Here is a 17,763-nt window from a genome sequence, read left to right as displayed (position 1 = left end):
TCTTGAAGCCATTCTTTCCGAAAGGACCGAGAATACTTTGTGGAAATTTTCCTCATTAAGTTGCATTTTTAAATATTTTGGCAAATGGCGTAATTTTAAATTTACTTAATTAAATTTAAACTTTTTAAAAAGATAGCCCCAGTAAGTATTCAGTCATGCTTGACAGGAGACTTTTTAGTTTATAATAGCTTATTTTTTTAAAGAAAATTTAATATAAATTCCAGATAAACGATATCCTAGAAAGAAAGAAATAAGAAAAGAAAATGCATCTATAAACAAAAATGACTAATGGTAAATGCTATGCTATACGGAATGGTACCAAACATGGTTACTAGGGCGTAATTTTTATAAATTTTAATTGTTTTCGATAAAATTAGTAACAAATAACATTACGCTAATTGCAAGTGTTTGCCAATGTTAGCTTCTTGTAAATGTCTTATATAGTGTTACATGTAACATACAAAATTCATATATTACAAGAATGCTATTATTCCTCAACAACAATCAAATGAGCAAAATGAACATGAAGTACTAAAATTTGAAATTATCACATTGAAAAATCACTGGTAAGATCATCATCATCAGAATCTTTTTCACTAGAATGTTTTTGTATGGTTGATGAAGATGATGATTTCCAAGTTTAACATTTATCGCTGTAAGAACTCGATTTTGTAGTTTAGTTTTCATTAAATTTAATTGCAAAAAAATACGCTTATGCACGCCTATGCCGTTCGACCAATTGCTACGAAACTTGGCAGTTACGTTCAAATACTTCCAACTTAGATAATGTCGCACAACCCACTCTAAATTATCGATTGCTTCCTCATTCAAATGCAGCGTTCAACTGCTGCATTTGAATGAGGAAGCAATAAAAACATCTATTTACTGTCAAAGTAAAGTAAAAAATACAGAATTATAGAATAAAAATGAATGTTTTCAAAGGAAAGGTATTAAGATTTCATGAATGGTACTAGGAAAATGGTGTTGGGTATCTTGGTACTGGGATAAGTAAAAAGGTACTAGATTAATACAAAAGTACTAGGTAGAGCAACACCTGGTACAAAAGTAGCCCAAAAGTAGCCAACTGCTCGAGCAGTTGGCTACTTTTTAAAAATTATTTGGCTACAATAGCAAAAAACATCTGGCAACGCTGCAGTGGAGTCATTTAGTAATATGGCAGAGAAGCTACTAATGGCCAGGCAGCTGGAACTAACGATTAATTTTTTTGGAGGAAGGTAAAAATATGGTATCTGGGAAATTTGATAACTCATTTACGGCAAAAGATAGGTAAAATTATGGGAGGACTTCGATATTTTACCGAACGCCGATGACATTGGTGCTCTAAAACCGCAGATAAATAGAGAAAAGTAAAGATAAGCTATATTTGTTTCTTTTAAATAATAACTAATTATTGTAATCGTCAGGGTTAATGTTTTAGGGTCGGACATGGCGGCTCTTCCTGTTTTAGCCTCGAAACCAGACCGCTTTGGAGACGACGTGTCACGTGACGACGCGAGCGAACGGTTGCGGCTGCTGCGCCGCAGCAGCGCTGGCGGCTCACCGCTGATTCTAGCAAACGAAAGGAAACAGTTGGGACGCACGTTCTAACCTAACCTAACCTATTCTAATAATATAATTGGTAATAATTATGATAATTTATCAGAATAGGTTAGGTTAGGTTAGAACGTGCGTCCCCACTGTTTCCTTTTCTTTTCTTTGCCGGAATCAGAGGTGAGCCGCCATGGCAATTCACGTGTCTGGACTTTAACCAAGAAAAAAAAGAAAACAGTGGGGACGCACGTTCTAACCTAACCTAACCTATTCTAATAAATTACCACAATTATTATCGATTAAATTATTAGAATAGGTTAGGTTAGGTTAGAACGTGCGTCCCCACTGTTTCCTTTTCTTTTTGCGAAATCAGAGATGAGCCGCCATGAGTTTACGTATATGGACGTTAACCCGCGCGTCGGTTTTCCCCGTTTATCGCGGCGCAGCAGCCGCCGCTGTTCGCTCGCGTCGTCACGTGACACGTCGTCTCCAAAGCGGTCCGGTTTCGAGGCTAAAACAGGAAGAGCCGCCATGACAGTCCACGACCCTAAACATTAACCATCGTCAGTTTTAATAACGAATTTCTTTATTGTGGGTAGTAAATAAGTAAAACGGCGAAGCCATTTTTGGGACGAGACTGTGTCTCGGAGAGCGCGAGCAATGCATGCGCAAATCTCGCACTCGCGCCTGCTTGTAGAAACAGTCTCAGCAATTCGTATTATTTTTTGACCCGGTTCTCGGTTCCCTGACTACCTACAAGTCTGGTTTATTTTATGTGCGCATGATTTGAGCGCCAAATACTCTGTGCCAAATTGCAATTTCTGACATGTACTTCTTCATACCTCTAAAGTGTGCAGCCATTGACAGCAACGCGATTTTAGAGCCGAGACTATGCAGCAGCAGCGCGATTTTAGAGACGAGACTATGTTTCGTCTCTAAAATCGCGCTGCTGTTAATGGCTATATACTTATATACTAATATTGCTTTTAAGTATGTTAAAAGCAATATTAAAGCAAAATTAAAAATGGTGAAATTCTTGACACTCTTATAAGAATAATAGGAGCTTCACGACGGCTCGCTCTTTAGTACATATTCCTAAATCGCCTTTCGAAAGCAAAATTTCTAGCACTTTATTGTGGGCTTACGATTTCAGTAACAGCCGAAATCATCTGTAAAAATTCATTTTCATTGTCTATTTTTCGTTATCATTCGTTAAGCCGAAAATTTTAAACATTTTTAAATTTATTGATCGCTTGCTTTTATACCAGAAATAAAAAATATATAATTGGATATGAAGGACAAAAATACTTTATAAGGCTAATGTTTATTATACTCAACAACTGTACTCTTTTGTCATTACTGTATTTATAAACTTTATAAAAGATGCCTCCGATATTTATTTTTAACTTCAAAAATACTAGCAAATTTATATACCGGCCAACACTTCATATAAATTTGTGATATAAAAACGTTATAGTCACTTTTTATAGAGTGGCCCAAAAGTCGGTTAACCGTACTCGAGGCACTATTGTATGATCATTCAGAAAAATATTTTTTTTCTTTTTACAAAATTGATAAGAAAATATAACTGAATTAATTAAATTAATTAATTGAAATTTACTCTTTATAATAGTAACTGGCTTTTGTCTCGTCCCGTATTGTTCTTGACAACTGCTAAAAATAGTGTTGTTATAATAAATTGAATTTTAGGTTCCCTTTCCAGTTACTATGTATTTTCTCGAATTCGATGGAGTATTAATGGTAAAATAATCAAATAAATATATGTTATTAATAATAAATACTGTATAGATATGTAAAAATAAAAAATATCTTTTATCGCTGTTTATTTATCAAACATCAATTCTATTATTATCTACAAATTCAGGTAAAAATAAAATTTTTATCTTATTTATTCTAAAAATAAGTGAGTGAATGAATAATCTGTTAATGATAATAAAAGTGTTAAATTTATTACATAAATCAATCAAAAGGAAACTAAGAATTTGACTTCATTCGGATAGAAATCAAATTACAACTTTGATAATGCACCGAATAATTTTATGCTAAAATTATTTATTGACTCTGCAAAATTAAAAATACGATTTTTTAATGAAAGAATAAAATTAATTATAAACATACCGCTGATTTTCTGATGTCTAGTTTAATTCGGACAGAACACGTCAGGACATTTAAAATTCCGCGATTTCCAGATTAGTTGGTCAAATGGTTACGGGTGTTATGGAGTGTAATTACTGTACACCTAAATTGTCCATCTTCTATTTAGTGCCACTCTCAGCACGTATGGGTACCAGCCAGTTTCACTCGCATCTTTTGTCTGTCTGGCGTTTATCTCAATTATTTATTAACGGTAAGCGATCCGTGGGTTTTGTAGCCATATCGGCTTACGCAGGTTTCTTAAAAATGACGATCTTATCTTCGTCAGTACAGGGCTCTATGGGAAAAGCCGTGGGCTAAAAAGTAGACTATACTGAGTATAGTTTACTTTTTTGCTAGTTAAAGTTTGAGAGTCATAGACATATTTGAGATTTTTCCACTTTGGCGGGTGTTTTATTTAGCATCAGTAAGGGGTTCGGGACAATAATTAAAATTTCAAATTTTTAATAATATTATTTCGATTATTTTATTTTATACGCTTATATAAACCTAATTCTGATTATGAAATATTTTGAAATATTTGGTAAACTCATTAGAAATATTAGGAAGTCGATATAATTGTTAGTAAAAGAAAAATCGATAAAGGATATTTCCTTAGTGAAGTACATCACGTCATCGTCACTATGGCGACTATTGTGTTACAATTGTGACTACGGTTGTGTTAAATAAAATGTAATTTACACGAGCAATACAAGTTATTTAATTGAGAAACTTTTTCAAAAAGCTGGAAGGAGAAATAAGGCTGTTATCAAAAGACTTTTAACGTTACGAAATATTTTTATAGTCTAAGTCCAAAATGCACGATATCAAATCTCCAGTGGCATTGCAAATATGGTAATGTAGTTACCGAATATTTTATCATAGAAAATTCATTTTATGTTTTTGAACTGTTTAAAATTGAAAATCATTAAATATTTATTTTTAAAATAAACTTAAAACTATATCGACTATAATTAAAGTACTTAAAATTTGTGTGTAAACAATGAGTGATTCTTCTCTGTCGAGTATTGAGGATATAGCGTATCCGTTGCTAACGGCATTCAAAGTTTTTGGATTAAATGGCTATAATACAAGTCGAGAAAGCAAAAATAATCATTTATGTACTTATTATTCATTAATTATATTATTATGGTTATCGTTTGCAGAGTTTGAATTTTTCTTATATTTTTTATTTCCTGGAAAATGCGAAATTTTATACACCGTTTACCTTAAAAGCAGTTGGGGCGACGACACGATATTACTTTGCGCTATTTTTACTACTTGGATATTTTTCATCATGAATGTTTTAATCATATTTTTGCTAGACGACGTGCCGAGTCATCTTAAACGATATTGTGTTTTATTCGATAAATTTACAATAAATGCCGAAAAGGACAGAAAATTAGTGGCCAAATTGGCACGTACGTGTGATATTCTAGTAATAACCGTATTTTGTATTGCTTATATTATTATAGCAGTTGCCGCAATAGCAATGGCAATTTGGAGATTAAATACATCTAGAAGTCACGGTTACAGTATTTTATTAGCACACGGAATCGCCCTGGCTCAAACAATTTCAATTATTTATGGATTAGGATTGCTTTTTTCCGTTGTGACTTGCGTCGTTATGCTTCTACTTTCACTTTCGGCCAAGCTTCGCTATATTTTGGATTATTTGGAAGAAGAAAATCGTTTTGAAATCAACAATTTAAAAGATATTTGGAAGAAATACATTCAAATGAAAAAGATTATTGTCTGTAACAATCATGTTCTGGCTAAACTCTTAAGTTTAGCAATTGCTTGCTTCTTTGGACTCGTCGTTTATTTGATGTACAAAAGTGTTTTCGATTTACAAAACAGCGAAGCCATTTTGCTCGTACTTCCCGTTATTGCCGCTATTTTTATCATTTTATTCGGAATTCTGCATTTAGTGGCATCGATCTATTCAAAAGTAAGTTGGAATTTATTCATTTTTCTCCATCTAAAAATACGAGGATTTAAAATCGGTATTATAGACTCATTACGATATACGAGGAATATATTGTTTACCCACTTGTACAGAACATTGTTTACTCCAGTCATTTAATCACTAAGCTTTCTTATCCGAATTATGACGCTGTATGAGAATTGTACGTAAAATTAATTCTTGATAAGCTAAATTCACATCGATGCAAATAGGCAATAATACACACGGATATATTCATAGGGGTTACACAATTATGAGCCAAATATTATTTGCGTGAGCTTATTAGTATATAACAAATATATAAGTTACAATTCTTTAACTTACATGACAATAATTTTGATACCAAAAAATCAAATCGCGAATATGTAGGCTACACGTAACGTAGGACTTATACTTACAAATGCAATGAAATAAACTGCAAATTCTTATTATGAATTCAAACTGTTCGATGAAAATAATGTTTTAAAACTAATAAATCGATAAAAAATGCTATAAACAACAAAATAAATTATTCACAAACAATGAAAAACTTCTCTACTGAAAATTACAAAGAGAGAACACCACGCAATCGCAGCACAATGCCACCAAAAGAAAAAAACTTACAAATTATGGGCCAATTCAATAATACACAAGAAAGCAGTAGTCCGAATTACGGAGGAAGACGATACGTATGACATACCAATTAGACTGTGTTGAAATAAACACGCATCAAATTTAAAATGTACGAACAATATACAGTTGGAAGACATCCGGGCATATATTCACAATTTCTGATACAAAAGATTTAAATCTATACACCAGAAACTAACCAAACAATTTATACACATAATTAAAAATCCATATTCGTATCAAATTTTATTACACAACACATCACATACATAAAATCAAAAATAACAGCACTAAGACCCTACAACTATAGACTAATAAATGTCAAAATTATCAAATAATGTTTAAATCAGTATTTTTTATCAACGTAATATTCGAGATTTCGAATACTTTTTAGTATTAGTGTATTTGCCCGTCTCTAATTATGTTGTTACGTAAGCTACGCTCAGGACCGCAAATAAGGGGGAGCAGGAAGTCTTTCCCCAGATCAGAAGAAAACTTAAAAGTCGGTAGTAATTCCTACCTCATAAAATTAACGTTATTTTTACTAACAGAAAAAAAAAATCTTTAAAACTAGCGTCCGATGGGCAAAGTGAGGCTTTTTAATAACTTACAGCGCTTGATGACCGTCATTAACGAAGCCATCAATCAAGAAAGTTATCAATTAGAAAGTATTAATTCACGATTATTGATATTGATGTTGATATAAGGTATTGATCGGGTATTTCTTGTAATATAAATGCAATGTCAGTAATAAAATATTGACCTATTCATTTTTACTTTCCTGGCTGTTACAAATAACAGAGGGAAAGTATGGTAAAAAAATCGGTAAAAAAATGACCCCCAAAATTTTTACATGTTTGGACTCGGGAAACCGTAAAACGTCGAGAAATGCAAAATAAATATTAAAAAACCGAGTGTTTTTTCTGTAGCATATATATGGACATTAGCTAATTAGTGTTTGTGGAGGGCATGATTTTGTTCACATGTTTGAAGCTTAATTAATAACTCCAATAAATTTTGTGGAAAATTTCATAAATTTTTCTAGATTTGTTTATCAAGGTATCGATGCTATTAAATTTTAATGATTAAAGATGGGGTGGGTAGATAAAGGGGGGTTGTGTGCATCTCCAATAGAATCAGACGATTTAACTCGTTGTTAGATTTTACAATTTTTTTAAAAAGCCATCCCTATCCTCAAAATTAAGCTTTTTGCCGTTTTATAACAGTTAATATAAAAAGTTATTTTAATAAAATAGGATAACAGATGGCGCCACTAAATGTTGCCGGAAAAGTTAAGAGACTCGTTGCTGGATTTTTTTGAAAGTATTTCTTTCAGACTTACGTGTAAAGTTTACCGCAAAAGACACGTTCTCTTAATAATCGTTGTTGTGAATGCAGTTTATTCTTAGAACGCTTCATCTCAATACGCTAACGTCAGGCTTTCCGAATAATTCCAACATTCTTTCATAAAATATTCTACTTAATAATCCATTGTAATAAAAAAGTTCAAAGTTCCTACGTCATTTGTAATGTAGTAGAGAACTTAAATTTAAACATTATGAAACGAATGAATGAAAAAAAATTTCAGAGCTAATTGAGACTGTTTAATGGCTTAATCCAATGGTTCTCAAACTGTGGGACGAAGACTCTTTCCAAGAGGGGACAAAGAAATGATCGATATAATTCTTTATTTTCGGAATACGATCCCTTATGTAGACCTACTCGATATCCGCTAGTTTTAATACAATACAACAGTAAAAACACTCAACTTCTGTGTTGGTTTTATCGACATTAATTACTATTACAATCGACAACATTTAATTTTACTTAGCAAAACTATCTGCGTGTGCTATCTTACTTTCATTTTGTTCAAAATATAATTGTGTACTATAGAAACAAAAGTTAATAAAATCTGTTAGTTCTATTAGAATAAAATATATTCTAAGTAAATTATAGACTAGTAGGTTTTAAGAGAAACAGAAACAAAAATAGTCGTCTCTGGAAAAAGTTTGAGAGATAATGACTTAAAAGATAAGTGTACAATTACCAAATAAATGTACATTTCTAAGGTACAATAATTATATATGTATGATGTAGGTGATATGTATGTATGGATCCACAGCATTTCAAAGCAACTTTCATTCTTTTAATTATTATACTTTTTATTAAAATACCTATCGAATAAGCGTATTATTTTCCTTTATAAGCACAAATCCAAGATTTTAATAATAAAAAGTAACAGAATATTAATTAATTGAGTAATTTAAATTGTAATGTGTTTACATAATTTATACAAGGTTAATTTACTGTAAGTTGATATTTTCAGTACACGAATAAAAGCTAGAATAATTAGTTTTGTATTAGTATAATATAATAAATATTTTTGCATTTTATACAGGGAAAAATCAGTAGCCAATTTCTAATGCGTTCAATCGTAAAAATGAAAACTTACGAAGATTGTGTTTCGGTAAGCTTTGTAGTATTTTAACTTTTCACTTAACATTAATATTACAGAATATCGGAAATTATGAAAACGTGTTTGAATGTATTATTATTAATTTATATCTATAGATATATCTATGTTTATACATTCATTCATACATATACAGTATATACCAGGTGGTTACGATTAAAATATATCTATTCAGGCAGCAAAACCTCTACTACTTAAGGCACAGAGAAAAGATTATACGAAAAAATTTAGTTCCAAATGAGCTGATAGGGAAAATATGTCTCATAAATCTAGTTTTCACTTTTTCCAGCCTCTTGCACCTCAGATAAGAGAGGAACCACAATATCAACGACATCTTTCTAGTCGTTGATATTGTGGTTCCTCTCTTATCCTCATTTATTCACCACATCTTTCGACGTGGTGAATAAATGACGAATGTGACGACAAAAATTTGAAGTTGCATTTTAGATTTGTCTTTATTTCTTGTTTTGTGTGTTCCTCCTTACGGAGTTTTATGTAGTACACCGACATATTTCCCCAATCGGTCAATAAATAAAGAATAGAAGTTCAAAATCCAGAAAGACAATATCTTTATTTAAATGCAATGTGTTTTATAAGATGGGACAAGATCTTACATTTCTTAATAGACATTGTATCTTCATGCTAAAGCCTGTCTTTCGTTCTAATTTGGATTTTGTCAACACGTTACTGTCAACTTGCGGAAAGGGTGTGACACCCTTACCACACTTAATTACGTTGACTAACTTGTAAGTGTGAATGTCTATCGGACATAATGAAGACATTCATGTCTCCGAAACTAACCAATTTGCATCTAATTTATGGGGAAGATAAATGCAAAGGACGATTAGGCAAAGAACTATGGCAAATGTTATCCTCGGCATTTGACATTAGCCGCAATCGGTAATTAATTCTGATTAAAGAAATATTCGATTAACACAACAAAACAGTCGTTGTCAAATTGTTAAAGGTGAACCTCGAGAAATGAATATGCAAATTGCATAGATAAATACAAATAATACATTAAGTAAATGTTCTATATATTATATTTTATCACGAAAAGCTGAGAATTTCACTGGGATTATTTTATAATCGGACATTAAATATTACGGTATCGATGATAAAATTGTTACAAATTATAAATTAAAAAGTAAACCTTAAAGAATTTGATAAATACATATACAATCGAAGCGTAAATTCTTAAATTATTATTAAAAGAAAACAATTTAAATTATTATTAATTAGAAATAATATAAATATCACGATTTGAAATAATTTCTGTTATTTTTTTCTTAGTTGCATTCATTGACGCTTAAATCCAGTCGTTTATTTGGCCTACGATTATTTCGATTTATTCTGATTACAAAAATAACATTTTTAAGGGTAAGTGTAAAATCAATATTTAAATATTCTTTTTATTTTAAACAAAAATGATTTAACCAACTTTTATATTATTTCTATTCGAATCCAACCCAGAATAATTAATACTACTATTAGGCCTAACAGATTTATTGCTTATGCGTATTTATTAGTGCCTTATAATTCTGAATTGTTGGAGCTAAAGATATATAATGTAATCGAAAGAAAATTAAGATTAAATTTAAAGTTTATTGGGTTACAATTGCAAATCTATAAATTCTCACTGGCGTTCGGCTGTGTCTGTCCTTCCTGTACACACCCTGTACACACCCTGTAAGACCCTGTACACACTAGGCGTTTAACGCGCGTTCTATGTAGCCGTACACACTCAAAAGCCAATTTAACGCGCAAGAGTTCTATGTAGCCGTACACACTCAAAAGCCAAGCGCGCGTTAAACGCGCATTTATAGATTTTTGTTAAAACGCGCGTTTTGCGAGCGCTTTACGGGCGCTTTGAGATATATGTGCTGCCATGTTACCGTACATGCGATCGCGCGTTTTGCGGGCGTCAGCCGAGCGCTTTGAGATATATGTGCTGAAATGGAAAACGATCATTTCGATACTGATCTATTTATTGATGATATCTAAAAGAGACCAACCATCGTCAAAGGATTTTATAGATATTTTAAAAGAATTAAAAAACTTGAATTTATTTTGTCTTAGTTTTGGATACAACGTCGCAAACATTTCATGCGTCAGTCTATCTCGTAATATTAGGTGCACCCAAAATTCTCTTTGCCTCCGCCGTCGTCTTTTATAGCGACGATAGAGGAGCCACACACAAGCAATCACTTCCACATCCATTTCCAAACCGAGCCAGTGCGCACGCTCCGCTAAACGCTCGTTAAACGCCGAGCTAACGCGCGTTAAACGCGCGTTAGCTCGGCGTTTGACGAGCGTTTAACGCGCGTTGAAAAACGCCTAGTGTGTACAGGGCCTAAATCTCGAGAACGAAGTTAGATGAATTCAAGTCGAGACAAGCATGGAAAGCTTTTAGGGGCAGATGACCCAGATTAAATGTATATTAACGTCCGGAATAGACCGAAGATCGCATGGTTTCGATTCAAAATTTTTCTCACAGCTGAGATAGATGACCGGCACGATTCTATTGTTAACACTAAAGTCGAGAGCATTGTGACGAAAAATTACAGCAGAGCATTGTGACGAAAAATTGCAGCAGAGCATTGTGACTGTGTCACAATAAATACTTGCTTGTTTAGTTTAAAATCAAAAAGTTTAAAACCAGTTAAATCTAGTTAACAAATAAATAAAAAGAAAAGTATTTAGATTAGTTAGTAAAACGGAATAATACGTGGTATCAGTATCAATTAATTCGATGGTGGCCATTCATTTATTCCTTGTTTTAATTTATTGCCATCATCTACTGTTCCACTTTATCGCTCCCCATCGATCCATATTCTGTTATTATTGTTCCATATTATAAAATCTTCATAAAATAATTTATAATAAAACTATTGTATCTCGTAAAACGAAGCTTCCATTTTCACTCTGGGAACAATCGACTGTTAGATAAACCTTAAATTTACGCTGTTACTTACGTTTTATAACTTTTTTATATTGTTTTAATTTTTAAACAATAACAATGCAGGCGTTTTATATTCTCTGGTGAGTATTGCGTATATTAATTTTACACAACTACTGTAGTTTCTCCCAGTACTCCTACCCGGTTGAAAATTAAAACTATGCGCAAGGGCCGATCTACGCTGCAGTATTTACGTTCTAGTCTCTCCACCATTCGCACATACAAGTATACCTCGCCTTACGTCGGTAATTGGTTCCAGGAGAACGATTTAAGTCGAAAAACGACGTAAGTCGAATTTACTTGTTTCCGAATCTACTTGTCACTAGGCTAAACAATAAATTATCAATTCCCGTTCTGTATTTTATGTATTAATGCATTTTTAATAATATATGGTTAGTAAGGATCTATTTTAAGCTTATAAACAAATAAATTTTAGATTTTAATATAGTACAGAAAAAAGTACTCTGAATTTACGAATGCATGTACTGTAAATACAGTACATACTTGTAAATGTATATAATATGATTTTATGTGCTTTAAACATTTTTCTAGTGATATTGCGACTTCAATATTTGTGGCGGACAGACGTAAAGTCGAATAAAATGACTTAAACTTGATTTTTAATTTTCCATATACTTTTTTGACAAACGACGTATAATCGGGAACGACGTAAGTCGAGGTATACCTGTACTTAATTTTTTAAAGTTTAGACTAGGTTGTTTCCAGTGTCTATGCTGTCTACGTCATGCTACAGAAAGGATTTAATTTATAAGTTAGATTATTTTTTACCGTACAGTCTGTATAAGTCAACGCGGATTAACGTATAGTTTTCTTTTGATTTATTTGACTATGGCCCGCCAGCACTGAGAGGCCCATTGTCGTGCTGGTCGCGATATACCAGGTCTACGAAAAAACGGCCGGATGGCCAGGGACGGTCCCGACGTATTCCGGATAGACCCGGCATTAGAATAACGGCTGGACAGTTGGTGGCGCCATCTAATAGCGGTTCAGTATTGTGCATATTCACACGTAATAAAGGAACCGAAAATAACGCCAGTCACAGAATCACCATCATTGATGTCACTATGTTACACTGGGTGTTTCGAAATATGATTCAATGGGAACAGCTGTCTATAGATGCAACAGGTGATTGCTTTTACAGTGATATTAACAGTTGCTTTCTGTGTTTATTGCCGCATTACTTTGAGTTTCACTAAGCTGTGGACCAGAACTATTTTTTCGTGCACCACTATGTCCAGAGTAAACTCATAGGTGACATGACGAGGTGAATGCCTCAAGAAGTAAAATGAGTGATCAAAAATGTTCAAAAGGAGAAAAAATAAACAAACAATAAAAATATGAAGCCAAATACAAATCCTGTAAGTGTACATTAAAGTTTATAAATACTGTAGTTCATTCAAGAATGCCAGATCTAGAAGTGCTCTCTGGCCACTATTCTAGAAGCAAGGGTAGCAAAAATTGGTTTTGCCTTGGTCAAAAATTACCATCAAGTCCTTACTAATCATGTTTGTCATTCATACATCGATCGACAAAAACAATTTTAATTATTTTAGTACTGTACATAAAAAACAATTAGACAATCTTATTCTAATACTACGTTCGCACACAATCCACGACTCACTTCGATCTCGATTTACCTACAATCTGGATTGTGACTGTTGCCAGTCGAATGTCGTGTTGTTCGCACAGGCAGTCCACTTGAGAAGAACCCGGCTATTACACGCGATGATAAAACTGACATAACTAGTAAGTCACGAACACCAACAAACAAAATGGAAGTTTTGGTTAGAAATAAATACTTTTTCTTGCCATACATCTAATAATAGACAGATATCTTTTTTATTTCTCTGTTGGTAGCCGGACATGTATTCCTTAGCAATCTTGTATTTTCATGCACGCGTGGAATTGTGGGATCTCTCTTATGACTGGATCTAGTTTCAACAACTCTTGAGTCGATCGCGATTGAACCTCGTTTCAGTCGAGAGAAGTCGCCCCACGGCATAGTCGCCGACCTTGGTCATAATCAAGATCGAAATGCTCGGTGCGAACGGAGTATGACTCCTAGATATTAAATATTTAAGAATACTGTAAAAACAAGGAGCAATTATTTATTGTAACATGGCCGGGCAGCACATTTTAATCATATTTTTAATTTATTTCATTTAAAATATATGCAAAATAGTAGTGACTTGCTCCTATACATTATACTTTTCCTTTAACGATAGAGTCCTGCCGGCCATCCATCTAACAGGTTTTGAGAGGGTTTGAATTGAAATAACAAGAGTTCCGGTTTGCATCGGAAGTTCGTATGTAGTTAATTGGGGCCTCCTGCCCCCAAGGTTTTCACATCTCGTTTCGTCTTTCATCTATCTAACTCCTTTGCCGAGATTAAGGAAAGGCGGACGGACGACAGTGGGAATTTATAAGTCTATAATTTTTTCAAATAGCAGCTCAACAAATCCCAAAATACCCAAAAGTCTGTTTTATAAGATTCCAATATAACACAGTTTAATATAAAAGCTAGATTACATACTCAAACAGATTAAATTGTAGGGATTTTTTTATTTACTTTTCTTTAACAAAATTATCATGCAGCTATTACTTAAAATCAAAAATTCCAAACAAAACGTATAAATTAAGAATTGTTTGAAACATAAAACGTGGGAAAAAAAGATTATATATAGTAAATTCTGACAAGAAATAGTACTAGATGCAGTGCCGTAACTAGGCAGGTTCAACAGGTGCACCAGCACAGAGCCCAGTTGGAAAGGGGGGCCAAAATGCATGTATTTGTTTTATTATTTTCCCAAACCTAATTAATTAAGGGGTCTAAATGCAAATTCTTGCACAGGGCACAGGAATGGCTAGTCACGGCACTGACTAGATGACACCACCAACCGCCCAGCCGTTAGAGTAACTCTAACGCCCAAGCTGCATAGCCTAGTAGCTCAAGTATTACCAGCCGATCACCAACTAACCATTAATTATTAATCTAAATATATAAAATTACTTGTCCTGACTGGTTGATTTATTCATCATCGCCCAGAGCAAACCACTGAACCTAAAGAGGTGAAATTTGGTACACAGTTAGGGTACTGTACATCATGAAAACGCATACTAAGAAGGGATTTTTCGAAATTCCTCCCCGCAGGGGAGAGGGAGAGCATTAAGGCTTAACCTGAAGAATGGCTTCTACTGTGCTATTTTAGATGCGGTTTTTGTTTTCAACTACGTTTAGTGTTCATTAAGTACTTAGGTGTATTAAATTGATAACATTTCAGACATTGTTATAAATATTTTCATATATTTCGATTTTAAAAATATTCGAACCGTTTTAAATTCGAATTTGTTATTGCATATTGGTTAGATTATAGAACGATTGTAAACGTTCCAGAAAATTGATCAAATTGAAGATAGTTCGTTTGATTCTCATCATTCTCAGCGGTAGGTTTATATAACAATTACTATGATTGTTGAAATATTGAATATAAATGAGGTTTTCTTGCAAAATCCGCGCGGGCGAAGTTACGGGTGACAGCTAGTATTTAATATTACAGTATTTTTAATAACGACCAAACAATTTTCTGACAAACTTATTTCTTTTCCGGGGCGAACACGTTAATGTGTTTTAAGTATAATATTGCCCCGATCTGCGTCATGCCCTATCTTCCCGATATGCCTCATGAAGACACTTTATATAGGAAAGCACTGCCCATTTACTTAAAATTAGCTTTTCTACATACTGTATTATATTGTTCTTATACACTTGATTCAAAGTTATGTGGTCAGAATCTTATCAAATAACTCTGGTAATAGCGAACGTAAAAGAGGTAATCGTAATGACAATTGTAAGATTTAGGAATATTGCTTTTGCGAATCTCTATTGGAATAAATTCGCATTGTTTTCGACCATAGCGAAGTCGTTACGCTAATTCCATTTTTAAACAATCAAATGAAGTGGAGACATCGTGGGGAAGGAGTTTATACGTTACAACAGACAATTCCTTCCAAAAGGCAGCAGACGAGAGAAAATGTTTATTATGATGTCGTTAAAAAAAATTGAAAATTTCATTCTGCATCTGTTTTTGTGAAGAAATAGTTCTAACAATCATTTTTTACATGTAGTTACTATCGTTGTCAATAAATCTTATTCGATTTTTTATTGTTTTTCTGGATCTACGTCTCACAAAATTGGAATACACCATTTGTGCAAAATAGTCTGGCCCCGTACATTTAATGCGCAGATTTGAAATATTTCGGGGTAAAGCGCGGCAATAGCGTACGTCAGAGGCATTTCGTACATCAGAGAATAAATTTTCAATTCACATTCTGGTGACATTTGCAGACGTAATCGTCTGATTCTGTAGATTTTACTCTTTTTAAAAATGTTTACCGCGACGATCTCTTGGCAGACTCGACAAATTTCTTTAACGTACAGTACATCAGCAAAATCTCCCGAGAATAAATTATTTGCCCTGGATTTTACAGTACGTCCAGGACAATGCAAAACTTTTATTATTTCGGCATTAAATAATGTTTCGTCGTTTTCTACGTGCCGCAAACTGAAACTTTCTGCTTTCTCCCTCCAGCTTATATCAGAACCAACCTGTATCTTTAAACAAAGTTCGATCGCTTAACGAAGGATTAATCTTATCGAAATAATCTTTATAAACACGTAAAGTTTGAAACACGAATTTATGTCGACCTGAATTACGATCGTATTTTATATTATTTCATTTACACTTCAAACTCTAAATAGAATAATGAAGTTTTCATCGTAATTAGAGTTTAGATAATTGGATTAATCAATTTTTGTTCTAACGGAATTTATATTTGACATAAAAAATGAGTGTATTTTAATTCTTATGTTTATTAAAAGTGTTGGTTAAAAATTATCGATATTTGAGAAATATTTGTTTTATTTTATGATAATTAATTATTATTATTATTTTGTCCACCTGCAGGCAGCAAGTTTCTTCGTCAGCATTTTTATCTTCTTTATTCAAATCAAAAATTTACATCTTCACTGATTTCGATTTGGGTCGGATTTCAACCAAGTTCTTTCCCGAGATACGAATTAACGTTTCCGGTCAAGGTATAAATAGAATAATACGACAAAAAAATTTCCATTGGGATTCGATCGTGGCAACGAATATCGTTTTATTCCGAACTGCGCGATGCCAAAGCATCCATTTTCCTTCTTTTGTTAAAATACGAATATTCCGAACTTAAATCGATAAAATTTATTATAAGCGAAACTAAGGCCAGCGATATGGAATTTATTTAGTTGTACTAGCCGAAATTTCGGTATCTATATCGATACGGACAATTTCCACTATAAAGATATGCCGTCTGGTGGTGTTTCAAAACAAATACAAGAATTGAAACTAAACTACACATTACGCTGTGTGTAAATTATATACAGGTATAATTATATATAATAGTTAGTATATATAAGTGTACTGTACCTTTATTATTATAGAAGAAAATGATCCAGAGATGTACTTTGTACAGATTTCCTAAATGTAAAAGGAAGAAAATCTGGCAAGGACTCTGGCTCAACTTTCTTGGCATTGGAACAGGTTAAAGGAACCATCAAGAAGACCCATAATAGTAGGTTACAAAATAGTAGGTTATAAAATTTAAGTAATGACAAAATGTTGAAAAAAATAATTTCGTTCAATTATGATAAAAAAACCTCTGTTTAAAAAATATTTAAGTGTAAAAAACACGGAGACACTAGCCGAAAGTTAAAATTGTATCTGGCGCCATCTCTTATGAGATGTTATTAAAAATAACTTGTATGCTATTATTTATTAGTAAAACGCCATTTTCGTCTTTTTTGTTTAATTCTTAAGGCGGAGACGAGTTTTTGGAAATATTGCAAATGCCAATAACGAATAAAATGTTCATTAAGTCCGACCCCACTCGATCGAGATATGACACGAGATCTCCTGTATCTCCCTACCCCCTTCTGTTCCCTATACCAAACTCGATGAGCTTTATGTTCAAGTTATCGTGCCAAATTTC

General features: G+C 33.0%; 1 long non-coding RNA gene across 2 annotated transcripts; it reads left to right on the top strand.

The window, feature by feature from the left end:
* Nucleotides 1-1,186: 1,186 nt before the first annotated feature.
* Nucleotides 1,187-17,411, top strand: LOC111623718. Of its 2 annotated transcripts, XR_002756469.1 has the most exons (5): nucleotides 1,187-1,367; nucleotides 8,679-8,747; nucleotides 10,047-10,133; nucleotides 16,698-17,158; nucleotides 17,248-17,411. It is a non-coding gene; the product is annotated as an uncharacterized LOC111623718 (long non-coding RNA). The 2 variants fall into 2 exon arrangements; XR_002756468.1 differs by having other exon boundaries at nucleotides 16,698-17,411.
* The last annotated feature ends 352 nt before the right edge of the window (nucleotides 17,412-17,763 follow it).

The sequence above is a fragment of the Centruroides sculpturatus genome, unplaced genomic scaffold, assembly GCF_000671375.1.
Source record: "Centruroides sculpturatus isolate CEXI.00-Female unplaced genomic scaffold, Cexi_2.0 scaffold80, whole genome shotgun sequence".
In the NCBI taxonomy this organism is placed as follows: Eukaryota; Metazoa; Arthropoda; class Arachnida; order Scorpiones; family Buthidae; genus Centruroides; species Centruroides sculpturatus.
The sequence above is the reverse complement of the archived record's forward strand: the minus strand, read 5'-3'. Positions and strand labels throughout refer to the sequence as shown.